The sequence below is a fragment of the Phoca vitulina genome, unplaced genomic scaffold (genome assembly GCF_004348235.1).
Source record: "Phoca vitulina isolate PV1807 unplaced genomic scaffold, GSC_HSeal_1.0 scaffold14, whole genome shotgun sequence".
In the NCBI taxonomy this organism is placed as follows: Eukaryota; Metazoa; Chordata; class Mammalia; order Carnivora; family Phocidae; genus Phoca; species Phoca vitulina.
The window spans coordinates 590,858-604,413 of NW_022589717.1; the positions used below are offsets into that span (position 1 = coordinate 590,858).

Here is a 13,556-nt window from a genome sequence, read left to right on the forward strand (position 1 = left end):
TACATGGGAGGGATTAGACCAGCATTTCTCAAATTTATTTTGTCGAACACTAGCCCCAGTGAGATGCAGTAGAACACACATACGTCCTCCCACACACACACATTCACTCACTCACTCTGCTCAAACCATCTTGGCAAATGCTAGGTTAAACAAACCGCAAGAGATGTCTTTACTGCTGGGCTTCCCAGAACCTGTAATATGCTTGTGGAGATGACAGAATTACAAGAGGAAGACCACACATATGGCTACAACTTCCTCTCCCTTGGCTTTAATGCCATCTCTTTTCTCCTGGTTCTCCTTCAGCTTCTTTGGCTGCCCTTCCTCGGTTTCCTTTTGAAAGATGTTCTGCTGCTCAGCCATGTTCCTTTCATTCCATGAAGACTTCATGAATGATCTTTCTACTCCCACAGACTAAACTCCCATGTGTTTCCTGACACCTTTCTTGGCCTGCACTCTTCTCCAAGAGTGAGGCAGGTGCCTCTCCTCTGTACCCTGGGGATACTTCTATCACTGGCCCTGCCTTGCTCTAGCTGATCATCTCCTTCAGATGCTCTGTCCAGAGTCCTTCAGGGCTAGGACTTTTTCTTAACCCTTCCTTGAATACACAGCACATAACACAGAAGTTGGCTCATTAAAATTTAGTTGGCCAACTGAGACTAAACATATGCTCTCCTAAAGCTTAAAGAGTTGCAATTAGAAACGTTCCACACTGGTCAAAGGAAGTTTCTCTAATCAGGAGTCCTCTATATATGCAACAAATATTTGAAGTCACTGTTAAGCAAAGTTAAAATGAAACTATCACAGAAACCTCTATGATAAATTCTTTTTGTTTTTAATTTTTAAGACTTTATGTGAGATAATCAAGAAAGGCCATATGTCATCACAAGTATTTGCAACTTTACAACACAGGGATCTGATTTTATTCCCATCATTCAGGATAACGGTAATATCAATCAGTTAGCCAAATATTTCATAAATAACCCCTTCAAATGAAAATCTGTCCAAATTTTACATTACCTGTAAACTCAAAGCTTCATCAATACCTCAGTTAAAATATCATACCAGCTGTGGGAATAGTCCCAAACTGAAATTTATGTGACAGATGAAAAAAAAAAAAGGCACTTACATCTGTCTTTGTGTACTCTACTGGGGCAGGGAAGAGTTGCTCACTTAAAATGCTGAGAACAGCTCTCCTGTCAGGTCTGGAAGGAGGATGGGAAATAAGGCTCTTTGATTTTAGGCACAGTTATTTTATTCCTTGCTCTAAAGCAGTGGGAAAAAGAAGAGAGACCAAATGGATCCTAGGAAAAAGCCACTAGAAAAGGATTTGCTGTTTCTCCAGTGATGGTTAGCCTGGGAGTATTTTCCTGAAACACTTCTTTATCCCTACCTGAAACTCCCTGGGCAGAATAATCAAAACTTATTGGCAAGCCGAGGTGAGTCCAAGGGATCACTGAATCAGAGAACAAAGAGATCTCTAAGATTTAAGGACAAAGTAATTTGATAATCAGCATGGGGCTGGTACTGGCCAGTAATCAGCTAGAAACAAAGTATTTAGCAGAATCTAACAAAGCCAAAATTCTGAGGCCACAGACCTTCTAGGGCTACTCAGTGGCCCTCTTTATCTGTCCCCTTTACTCACCCTGGAAGCCTCTATTATTATTATTATTATTATTATTAATATTATTATTATATATGCCATGATCCATCACATAAAATTACCTGAAACTCCCAGGCACCTTGTACTATAGATTCAACCATGTATCCCTAGTACATAGCACAACTCTGGCACACAGCATACATAATAAACACTGGCAGAAGAAATAAGTTCTCCTACATCCTGGGATCTAAAGAGACAACTTTTTTTTTTATTAATTTTATTTTATTATGTTAGTACCATACATTAAATCATTAGTTTTTGATGTAGTGTTCCATGATTCATTGTCGGCGTATAACACCCAGTGCTCCAAGCAATACGTACCCTCCTTAATACCCATCACCGGGCTAACCAACATCCCCCCACCCCTCTCCCCTCTAAAACCCTCAGTTTGTTTTTCAGAGTCCATAGCCTCTCATGGTTCGTCTCCCCCTCCGATTCCCCCCCTTCATTTTTCCCTTCCTACTATCTTCTTTTTTTTTTTAAACATATAATGTATTACTTGTTTCAGAGGTACAGGTCTGTGATTCATCAGTCTTACACAATTCACAGCGCTCACCATAGCACATACCCTCCCCAATGTCCATCACCCAGCCACCCCATCCCTCCCACCCCCCACCACTCCAGCAACCCTCAGTTTGTTTCCTGAGATTAAGAATTCCTCGTATCAGTGAGATCATATGATACTTGTCTTTCTCTGATTGACTTATTTCACTTAGCATAATACACTCTAGTTCCATCCACGTTGTTGCAAATGGCAAGATTTCATTTTTTTGATGGCTGCATAATATTCCATTGTATATATATACCACTGCTTCCTTATCCATTCATCTGTTGATGGACATCATGGCTCTTTCCATAGCTTGGCTATTGTGGACGTTGCTGCTATAAACATTGGGGTGCACATATCCCTTCGGATCCCTACATTTGTATCTATGGGGTAAATACCCAGTAGTGCAATTGATGGGTCATAGGGTAGCTCTATTTTCAACTTTTTGAGGAACCTCCATACTGTTTTCCAGAGTGGCTGCACCAGCTTGCATTCCCACCAACAGTGTAGGAGGGTTCCCCTTTCTCTGCATCCTCGCCAACATCTGTCGTTTCCTGACTTAATTTTAGCCATTCTGACTGGTGTGAGGTGGTATCTCGTTGAGGTTTTGATTTGGATTTCCCTGATGCTGAGTGATGTTGAGCAGTTTGTGGCCATTTGGATGTCTTCTTTGGAAAAATGTCTGTTCATAGTCTATCGCCATACCATCATGAACGTGCCCGATCTCATCTGATCTCGGAAAAATGTCTGTTCATGTCTTCTGCCCATTTCTTGATTGGATCATTTGTTCTTTGGGTGTTGAGTTTGATAAGTTCTTTATAGATTTTGGATACTAGCCCTTTATCTGATATGTCATTTGCAAATAGCTTCTCCCATTCTGTCAGTTGTCTTTTGGTTTTGTTGATTGTTTCCTTTGCTGTGCAAAAGCGTTTTATCTTGATGAAGTCCCAAAAGTTCATTTTTGCCCTTGCTTCCCTTGCCTTTGGTGATGTGTCTAGGAAGAAGTTGCTGTGGCTGAGGTCGAAGAGGTTGCTGCCTGTGTTCTCCTGTACGATTTTGATGGATTCCTGTCTCACATTTAGGTCTTTCATCCATTTTGAGTCTATTTTTGTGTGTGGTATAAGGAAATGGTCCAGTTTCATTCTTCTGCATGTGGCTGTCCAATTTTCCCAGCACTATTTATTGAAGAGACTCTCTTTTTTCCATTGCATATTTTTTCCTGCTTTGTCGAATATTAGTTGACCATAGAGTTGAGGGTCCATTTCTGGACTCTCTATTCTGTTCCCTTGATCTATGTGTCTGTTTTTGTGCAGTACCATACTGTCTTGATGATGACAGCTTTGTAATAGAGCTTGAAGTCCGGAAATGTGATGCCACCAGCTTTGCTTTTCTTTTTCAACATTCCTCTGGCTATTCGGGGTCTTTTCTGGTTCCATACAAATTTTAGGATTATTTGTTCCATTTCTTTGAAAAAAGTGGATGGTATTTTGATAGGGATTGCATTAAATGTGTAGATTGTGCTAGGTAGCATTGACATTTTCACAATATTTATTCTTCCAATCCATGAGCATGGAACGTTTTCCCATTTCTTTGTGTCTTCCTCAATTTCTTTCATGAGTATTCTGTAGTTTTCTGAACACAGATTCTTTGCCTCTTTGGTTAGATTTATTCCTAAGTATCTTATGGTTTTGGGTGCAATTGTAAATGGGATTGATGCCTTAATTTCTCTTTCTTCTGTCTTGTTGTTGGTGTATAGGAATGCCACTGGTTTCTGAGCATTGATTTTATATCCTGCCACTTTACTGAATTCCTGTATGAGTTCTAGCAGTTTTGGGGTGGAGTCTTTCGGGTTTTCCACATAAAGTATCATATCATCTACAAAGAGTGAGAGTTTGACTTCTTCTTTGCTGAATCGGATGCCTTTTATTTCTTTTTGTTGTCTGATTGCTGTGGCTAGGACTTCTAGTACTATGTTGAATAGCAGTGGTGATAGTGGACATCCCTGCTGTATTCCTGAGCTTAGGGGAAAAGCTCTCATTTTTCCCCCATTGAGAATGATATTCGCTGTGGGTTTTTCATAGATGGCCTTTAGGATATTGAGGTATGTACCCTCTATCCCTACACTCTGAAGAGTTTTAATCAAGAAAGGATGCTGTACTTTGTCAAATGCTTTTTCTGCATCTATTGAGAGGATCATATGGTTCTTGTTCTTTCTTTTATTAATGAATTGTATCACATTGATTGATTTGTGGATGTTGAACCAACCTTGCAGCGCAGAGATAAATCCCACTTGGTCATGGTGAATAATCCTTTTAATGTACTGTTGGATCCTATTGGCTAGTATTTTGGTGAGAATTTTTGCATCCATGTTCATCAGGAATATTGGCCTGTAGTTCTCCTTTTTGATGGGGTCTTTGTCTGGTTTTGGGATCAAGGTAATGCTGGCCTCATAAAATGAGTTTAGAAGTTTTCCTTCCATTTCTATTTTTTGGAACAGTTTCAGAAGAATAGGTATTAATTCTTCTTGAAATGTTTGGTAGAATTCCCCTGGGAAGCCATCTGGCCCTGGGCTCTTGTTTGTTGGGAGATTTTTGATGACTGCTTCAATTTCCTTAGTGGTTATGGGTCTGTTCAGGTTTTCTATTTCTTCCTGGTTCAGTTTTGGTAGTTTATACATCTCTAGGAATGCATCCATTTCTTCCAGATTATCTAATTTGCTGGCATAGAGTTGCTCATTATATGTTCTTATAATTGTTTGTATTTCTTTGGTGTTGGTTATGATCTCTCCTCTTTCATTCACGATTTTATTTATTTGGGTCCTTTCTCTTTTCTTTTTGATAAGTCTGGCCAGGGGTTTATCAATCTTATTAATTCTTTTGAAGAACCAGCTCCTAGTTTCGTTGATCTGTTCTACTGTTCCTTTGGTTTTTATTTCATTGATTTCTGCTCTGATCTTTATTATTTCTCTTCTCCTGCTGGGTTTAGGCTTTATTTGCTGTTCTTTCTCCAGCTCCTTTAGGTGTAGGGTTAGGTTGTGTATTTGAGACCTTTCTTGTTTCTTGAGAAAGGCTTGTATTGCTATATACTTTCCTCTTAGAACTGCCTTTGCTGCATCCCAACGATTTTGGACAGTTGTGTTTTCATTTTCATTTGTTTCCATGAATTTTTTTAATTCTTTTTTAATTTCCTGGTTGACCCATTCATTCTTTAGTAGGATGCTCTTTAGCCTCCATGTATTTGAGTTCTTCCCGACTTTCCTTAAAAGAGACAACTTTTAGATCAATGGTTACAACCTCAATTCCTTAGCACAGTGATATATTTTATTTGTAAAATGATTTCTCATTACTCACAAAGTCCTAAACTTTGCAAATTTAGTTTCTTTTCTGCAAATGAGTTGGGTTTTAATGTTATTCCCTAATAAGACTGTTCTCATTCATCTCCATCCAAATGCTGTCTTAAATGAACAATGAGCAGTGGGAGATGAGGCTGAAGCTTGAAGGACTGTACCTGGTCTATGCTGTAGCCCGAGGTGCATGGCCCACCTGAACTTCATCTGCCAGGTATGTCAGGGTAGGTAAACGGAGGAGTATGGCTCCATCAGAGGACCACAGACTTCCAGCTTCCCTCTTCAGCAAACAGACCTCTAAGAATGAAGTCTTTAGAGCCAGATAACAAGAATGGCCCCAGAGGGCAACCAGGGAAGTGCTGGCCCAGTGTACATCAACACAGTACATGAAGCACAGAGCAACAGGTCTATAGTCATCCGTTGCTACCTAGACAGAAAGAATTGCCTTCCACTCACTGTAACCTAGGGAAAGGCAGAGATGCTGATGTAATGGCAGACACCAACACAACAAAGAAGGTCCAGCGAGACACAGGAGAGAGCCATGACAAAGGCATCAGGACCTCAGGACTAGGCTTGGTGCCGGTTATACACTTGGGACCTGCTATTTTTCCACTCCATCACTTTGCACACCTGTTATTGTTTATGACTTAAAATAATGCCCTTATTGTTCATCTTTCTTTTTTTAAATTTTATTTTATTATGTTAATCACCACACATTACATCATTAGTTTTTGATGTAGTATTCCATGATTTATTGCGTATAACACCCAGTGCTCCATGCAGAACGTGCCCTCTTTAATACCCATCACCTGGCTAACCCATCCCCCCACTCCCCTCCCCTCTAGAACCCTCAGTTTGTTTCTCAGGGTCCATAGTCTCTCATGGTTCGTCTCCCCCTCTGATTCCCCCCCTTCATTTTTCCCTTCCTGCTATCTTCTTCTTTTTTTTTAACATATAACGTATTATTTGTTTCAGAGGTACAGGTCTGTGATTCAACAGTCTTACAGAATTCACAGTGCTCACCATAGCACATACCCTCCCCAATGTCTATCACCCAGCCACCCCATCCCTCCCACACCCCACCACTCCAACAACCCTCAGTTTGTTTCCTGAGATTAAGAATTCCTCATATCAGTGAGATCATATGTTCATCTTTCTTGATGGACACAAGGCAGGACTTGTGACACAACAGTTTCTGGCACATAGTGGGCACTATCACAAATATCTGCTAAATGCATATGCTCTTGTCTTCTCATACCTTTTGAGTATGAGAAGGAATGGCTGATTAAGCAAGAATTACACTTCTTACCATAAACAGGCTCCAAACTCACTGAGGGTAGGGATAATGGTCGGATTGTTTATTGCTGTATACTCAGTTTATAGCACCCTGTAGTCCTTCAACAAATGTTTGCTGAATAAATGAATGAATGAATTCATATATCTTATTTAGCTATAGATTTGTTGGTAAATTAATATAGCTCACTTCTGATATCATTTTACTTCATTCATTCAAAAGTCTGATAACTACTAGAAGACAGGCCCACAGGTGCTAAGGAAAAAGAGCTGGAAGATTTCTGTCCACATGGAAGTCAAGGTCTAAACAAGAGAAACATATGAACAAATTATAACAGTAAGTTTGTTAAATTCAAAAACTGAGGTTTGTGCACTTTAAACAGCTTCAGTCAGAAAGTGTCCTAATCAGGAAGAAAGTCCTAAACAGGGGATATCCCAACTGTCTATTCATGATCATTACATGTGAGCGGAAACTACTCGTAATTGTGTCTGCCAGAGGACCAGCCCTAAAGGCAAGAATTACACACCAGAGGCCCCCAAACAGATAGCATTCTTGATCATAACACTGCCAGGTAACCTGTTTCAGACTCTTTGGTTGTCATTTAACTTTCTCAAACATATCCCAGAGAAAATGTTAGGATGGTGATGAGCCTATTCACTTTAGCCGTCCCAATATCCCACCAATTACAAGGCCAACTATTTAAAGGAAAGCTCTTAATTTAGCTCATTTATATAAATTTCAGTATTACATAAGCAGATTTGCCATCAGACTTTGAATCCAAAGTACTTAAGTAGTATATAAGTATCATGAGAGTCTTAAAGGTCACACATTTCTTGGTTTCTAAAATCCTTTTCAGAGCAGCATATCCCTTTATAAACAATTGTTAGTACTATTTTTTAAACCATATTTTAAAAATTATATTTTCCAATTACAAAACATAGCTCCCATTGCTAAATGATGCTATCATGATCCAACAGCTAACTTATGCTTAGGAACATAATTGTATGTGCTTACTTTAGCACTTTGTCCAGAAATGTCAACCACTTGAAAATGCAGAAGCATATTATACAATTAAAATTGTACTTATTCAGCATTGTGCAATATTTAGCACTTGTTCCAGTTACCGACCCATGCGTAATAAACCATCCCCAAACCTAGTGACATAAAGTAAATAGTTATTTCTCATGGTTTTGTGGACTGGGTTTATGGACTGAATGTGGACTGACATGGTTTTGAGAGCTGACTGTTACAGAGACATCAGTTCTCAGTCTCTCTTATAATTGCAGTCAGTTGGCTATAGCTAAAGTCATTTGAAGGTTCAAATAGGCCAGGTGTCCAAAATGGCTTACTCACATGGCTGGCAGTTCATGTTGGCTGCTGTGTGGAGTGCCTATCTGTGACGTCTCCACAGGACTTGTGGTCTTCACAGCATGGTTCCAAGAGACACAGGCAAAAGTTACAAGCTTTCTTAGGATGGAGCCTCTGAGCTCCTAGAATATTAACTCTGCTGCATTCTATTATTGGTCAAGCAAGTCACTGTGGCCAGCCCACATTCAAAGGAAGGGAAGTTAGATTCTACCTGTGGATGTAAAAAGCAGCATGTGCATGCAAGAAGGGAAAAAAGTGATGGCAACCATCTTGAAGACACCATTACCACACCAACACACATTATGTTTCAGGCGAATGGTTCTAGGTTTGTTCGTTTGTTTCCAAAATATCAAGTTAAGTAAAGAAATACTGAATGATAATGTAAGTACCATTAAAAAAACTCTGCATAAAAATCACATATGATGGGGACGCCTGGGTGGCTCAGATGGTTAAGCGTCTGTCTTTGGCTCTGGTCATGATCCCAGGGTTGTGGGATCGAGCCCCATATCGGGCTCCTGGCTCAGCGGGGAACCTGCTTCTCCCTCTCCCTCTGCCTCTCCCCCTGCTCATGCTCTCTCTTTATCTCTGTGTCTCAAATGAATAAATAAAATCTTTAAAAAAAAAAAAAATCACATATGATGCCTGGGACCAGTTCAATCCCTCACATCAATATAACTCTACCCTTGTAACCCTAAATACAGTAAAGAGAACTTAACTCCAAAAAAGACTTTTGTCCATTTTCCTATAGGATAATTTACCTACCCAATAAATTTGTCAAAAGTATGAAATCCAATTTATTTTAAGTTTTCATCTCTTACTATCAAAGCCTACAGAAATTCAGGGAACCAATTATCACATTCTAGAATGCCCGGACCAGAAGTCCTATTTTAAACTGGGAACATCATTTGATGTGCCAGAAAAGTATCCCTAAACCAGGGAACCAAAAGTTTCTTTGCTGGTGATTTTAAGAGAGCTGACTAGCTCATGAGCATAGTTGCACAGAGAATTAAAAAAGGAGGCACTCTGCCAAGTGGGTCGATGACCATCAAAAAGAATTTTCACAGAAAAGAAAAAGGGAAAAAGAAAGAGAGAAAATGATGCTGTCAGTCCCTGAAAGGGGAGTTATTTTTCAAATGGTCTGATTTTCCCTTCTACAAAGGAAAGGCAGCTTACTGTGTTAGAATAAGAATGTTCAATTTCATGCAGGTGTATTTTCTGAGCCAAATAAAATACAACAGTATCTCAAAGCCATTTATCTTAAATGATTCATGTGTAAGGCATCTAAAATTCCCCAAGAACTATGTGTGGAAACAAAGATGTATTAATTCCAAAACCAAATTAAAGACGTTTTCAAATAGTGGCAATGAGCCATACCCTTTTGTCCCCACAAGCACAAAAGCTGGTGAAATTTAGAAAAATCCAAAATAAAAACACATTTCAATGTTTTCTCTCAAGTCATAATAAACTTTTAAAAGTTTATTAAATTTGTTTTTAATCTCTTCCTCTTTTCTAGATATAAAAACACTCTAAATCTAAATTTCTAAACCTACTAGCTATTCTTCCTGTCTCTACGTGGAACATCACCATATGCTGAAGTGCCCCTTCCAAGCATCTCAGGTTCATCAGGGACTCCTCCCTAGTCTTCACCACCTACACGCAGTACATGTCTACACCTTTTCAATCCTGTATCAAAGGTGTCTTTCATATACGTTCCTACTTTCAAGTCCACTGGCCACCTGGTGTGGGCTCCCTGTCTAGCACAGCTGGCTGCCTCAGGCCTCCTGACTGGGTCTCCCTGCCTCCAGGACGGCCTCCTTTCATTCACACTTGAGGATATCTTCAGAGAAGCCTTTCTAAAAGAGAGATAATCATGTCATCCCTCTACTCAAAATAAAACACATCACACAAAACAACACACTTCCAGGATTCATACCAACTCCTCCGTTCTGGTCTGTCACAACTGCAGCCGGACTCCAACATGCATCCTCAGACTTAGTCACAGCGGAGAGGCCACCCTACGGGATCTGGAGCTACTACCTCTCTCTCTTTGCCCCAGCGGTTACATCTGCCCAGCATGCCCTCCTCCCTATTCCTCAAAGCTCAACTCAAATACCACCCTCTCTCTCTAGCGTTTCCTGGAATGAATTCACCCATCCCCTTCCTGATTCAACAGGCTTGCCTCTGCATTTGTCTCTAGGTTTTTTAGGAATGCCTCATAATGTGTTCATGAAGATTGCAAGCCAATTCTTACCCTTAAAAGACCGCTTTCTGTTCTCAACCAAGGCTACAAAAATCCTCTACAATGTTCCTGTAGCTGGGAAAATTCTTCTTGCCTCTTCTTCCTCTTAGCATCCACTTCTCACTTCTCCTCCAACATCTTCACCCACAATGAATTAACTATTCTCTTTCCTTCAACATCATGCTTACATTGCATCCACATGGTGCACCATATGGGTGCTCTGGTCAGATATTTTTGTATAGTTTTCAAATTGCTACAATGGCATACCACCCCCACAGCCTCCAGATAAATTCAGCAGTGCCTGATGCCCCAGGACTCTGAGACATACTACTCTGGGCTAGCCTCAGAGACCCAGGGTCTCACTGCATGGTGTCAGAAAAAAAAGTGCAAAGTGCACATGTTTGTTTAACCCACCAAAAACCTGAACTACCTGGGGATCAGGGACAGGAAGTTTCATGAAAGAAAATTAACAAAATATAAAACAACATAAAAGACTTGCTGTTACTTTGAACCATTGGCAATTACTTGCATCTTCATATTTGTAAGAACTAATCTGGCTCTTCCCACAAACAAGGCTGGAGAGACAGCTGTGATCTTGAAACTTATGTAAGCTAATTGGGTTTCTAAGTGGTGTTCAAAAGGCAGACTCTCTGAAATAACTTTCTAATTGGTCCAGGTGCTTTCCATGTTGAAATTCAAAAGTGATTAAGTAAGATGTGAAGCCTTCTGTAGTAAATAATTACAAAAACAATTCCTTTTGAACCTAATGTTTACAAAATGGATATTTATGAGCATGTGCCCCATTTCAGTGAGAGTGTTTTGGCTCAATGTGTCTAAGACAATAAAAATCTAAGGTTCATAATTTCCAGATGATTTTTGTTCCTAAGTGTAATGTACTAACTTGGGACTTGAGACATTACACATAAAGATATCTACCTCAGATATAATTTAGGGTGCTCAAGAAGACCTTTTAGACAAAAGGACTACAGAGATAAGGAGGGGAGGGTCTGCCAGGGTGCCTGGAGCATCTCCAGGCTTAAAACCCCTGGGAAAATAAATACTGCCTTTTGAGGTTGTTTCATTTAAAAGGCGTGGTTTGAAGCCACAGTGTCCAAACTAAGGAATCCCTCCTACCCACGTGCAAAAGAAGTCTTCATCCCCACGAAAAGCTGTCTCCTCCAACACCCAAGCAAAGAAACGAGCCCATGAACGGGAAGGAGAGAAGGTAGATAGGAGAGAACCTAGACAGAGATGAGAAATGGTTCATAATGCATTGCCCTGTGGGAGGCCTGCCAAGCCCTGCCCTGAGGCAGACTGACCTCTCCACATCCTGGGAAACAGAATCCCTTTGTCCAAACCTAACACAATGGCCTAAACCACATGGGCCTGTAAATAGGGATGCTTCCCTAACTAAATGGAGGTGTTGACTGGTCATGAAGTGTAAGACTTTCTGCTTCTATCTGCTTTCCAAGCAGAAAATTAATCTAGAGACATTAATTAAGTACAAGAAGTTATCCCAACAAACCTAAACAGCTAAGATAAATTACTGCTTTTAAAATGTGAAAAAAACCCAAAGAACATCACCTTCACACTAAACAGAAAAACAAACAAACAAACAAACAAAAACAAACAAACAAAAAAACCCGCTGGATAATCTACATCATTGTTTTGAACCTAAGGTCATGGGATGTTTTGTGAGTCCCCAGAGAAGCAGGTGAACTGAATGCCACAGAGATGGAACACAAGAACTGTTTCCTCTTGGTCACAGCACAGAGGATGAGGCAGCTGTCAGCTCAGTGGGTGGGAAGGAAACAAGTAAAACTTTAAAGGATTCTTCAAGGTCCATTGTGGGCTATCAGGATGGTTCAGAGTAGAATCGGGGGGACCCAAGCACACTGGAAGTCCACACCATTCACAGCTTCTTTTCCCTTGGCTCCCCAGGTGCTGGTGAGAAAGATGAGGGGCAGGCGGGGAGGACTGGAGAGCCCCATCACGACGCAGGCTATGGGGGCCTGACGAGGTTTCAGGGTGGAACAGGCACACCAGAAGGCACTCGTCTGTGTTCTCGTCCCTGCGTGACCATGAGGCGGTGACTGGCCACCACCAGGGAACAAGCACAAGGCCACAGACCCTCCTGACACAGGAAACAAATGCCTTCAGTCTCAGCCGTGTCTTGTATCTCATCTCTGTCAGGAGGCAAAAGCCATCACGATGCTGCTGGGGGTGAAGCAGGAACCCCGTGCACACCCTGGTCCCAGGTGAAGGGCTCTGCCTCTGGGGAAGAAGAGAAGCTTGCCCACACCCCGCACCCTGCAGAGACTCAAAGGGGAGGCGCTCTCAGACCTGCTTTTGCCCAAGACTCACACTGACGTGTAGAAGAGGTCTGCTGCTGCCAGAAGAGGAGTGACAACCTCACTTATACCCCAAACTCTCCACTGACACAATGCCAAGTTCAGCCACCTGCCCTTCTAGACCTGTGCTGTGGAATTTTCTGTGATGACAGAGATGTTTTAGAACTGTGCTGTCCAATACAAGAGCCACAAGCTGCATGTTCTATGAATCAGCCTTAATTGTAATTAAATTCCAATTACTTGTAATTATAATTAATAATAGCCACATGTACCTTGTGCCTAGGACACTGCCGCTCTAGACCTGAACTAAGGCAGAGGCAGAAGTTGCCCACCACAGGCTGAGAGTAGGAATGCTGAGAAAGTTCCACTTTAGAGACTCAGGTACATAGCACTTGCCTCCCCCTATTGCTCGAACAGGAGAACCAAGAGAACCCTCTGCCCCACTCGCATCTCATGCTGAGTAACTGGGTCTGTTTGGTAGAGGAGAATTACTGCAGAAAACCCCTGACCACCCAGACTTCCCAGTAAGAACATGGAAATAGCAGCCCACCACGGGAGAAGCTTAAAGCCTATGGTACCTATAGCAACAACAAAACCCAAAGCTAGTTCAACTATTGACTAGATTGGCTCAACCCCTCACATTAATAGCCTGGCAGAAAAAGGTGTACCTATTTCCAGGTATAAGTAACATTTACCTTGGTATCTACTATTCTTTCACACACGTAATAGGCATTGAATAAAAATTCTGTAT

General features: G+C 41.1%; 1 protein-coding gene across 1 annotated transcript in view; it reads right to left on the reverse strand.

The window, feature by feature from the left end:
* Positions 1-13,556, reverse strand: part of PRDM5 (PR/SET domain 5) — a 189,700-nt gene that overhangs the window by 31,870 nt on the left and 144,274 nt on the right. The gene's annotated exons all lie outside the window — the stretch shown is intronic.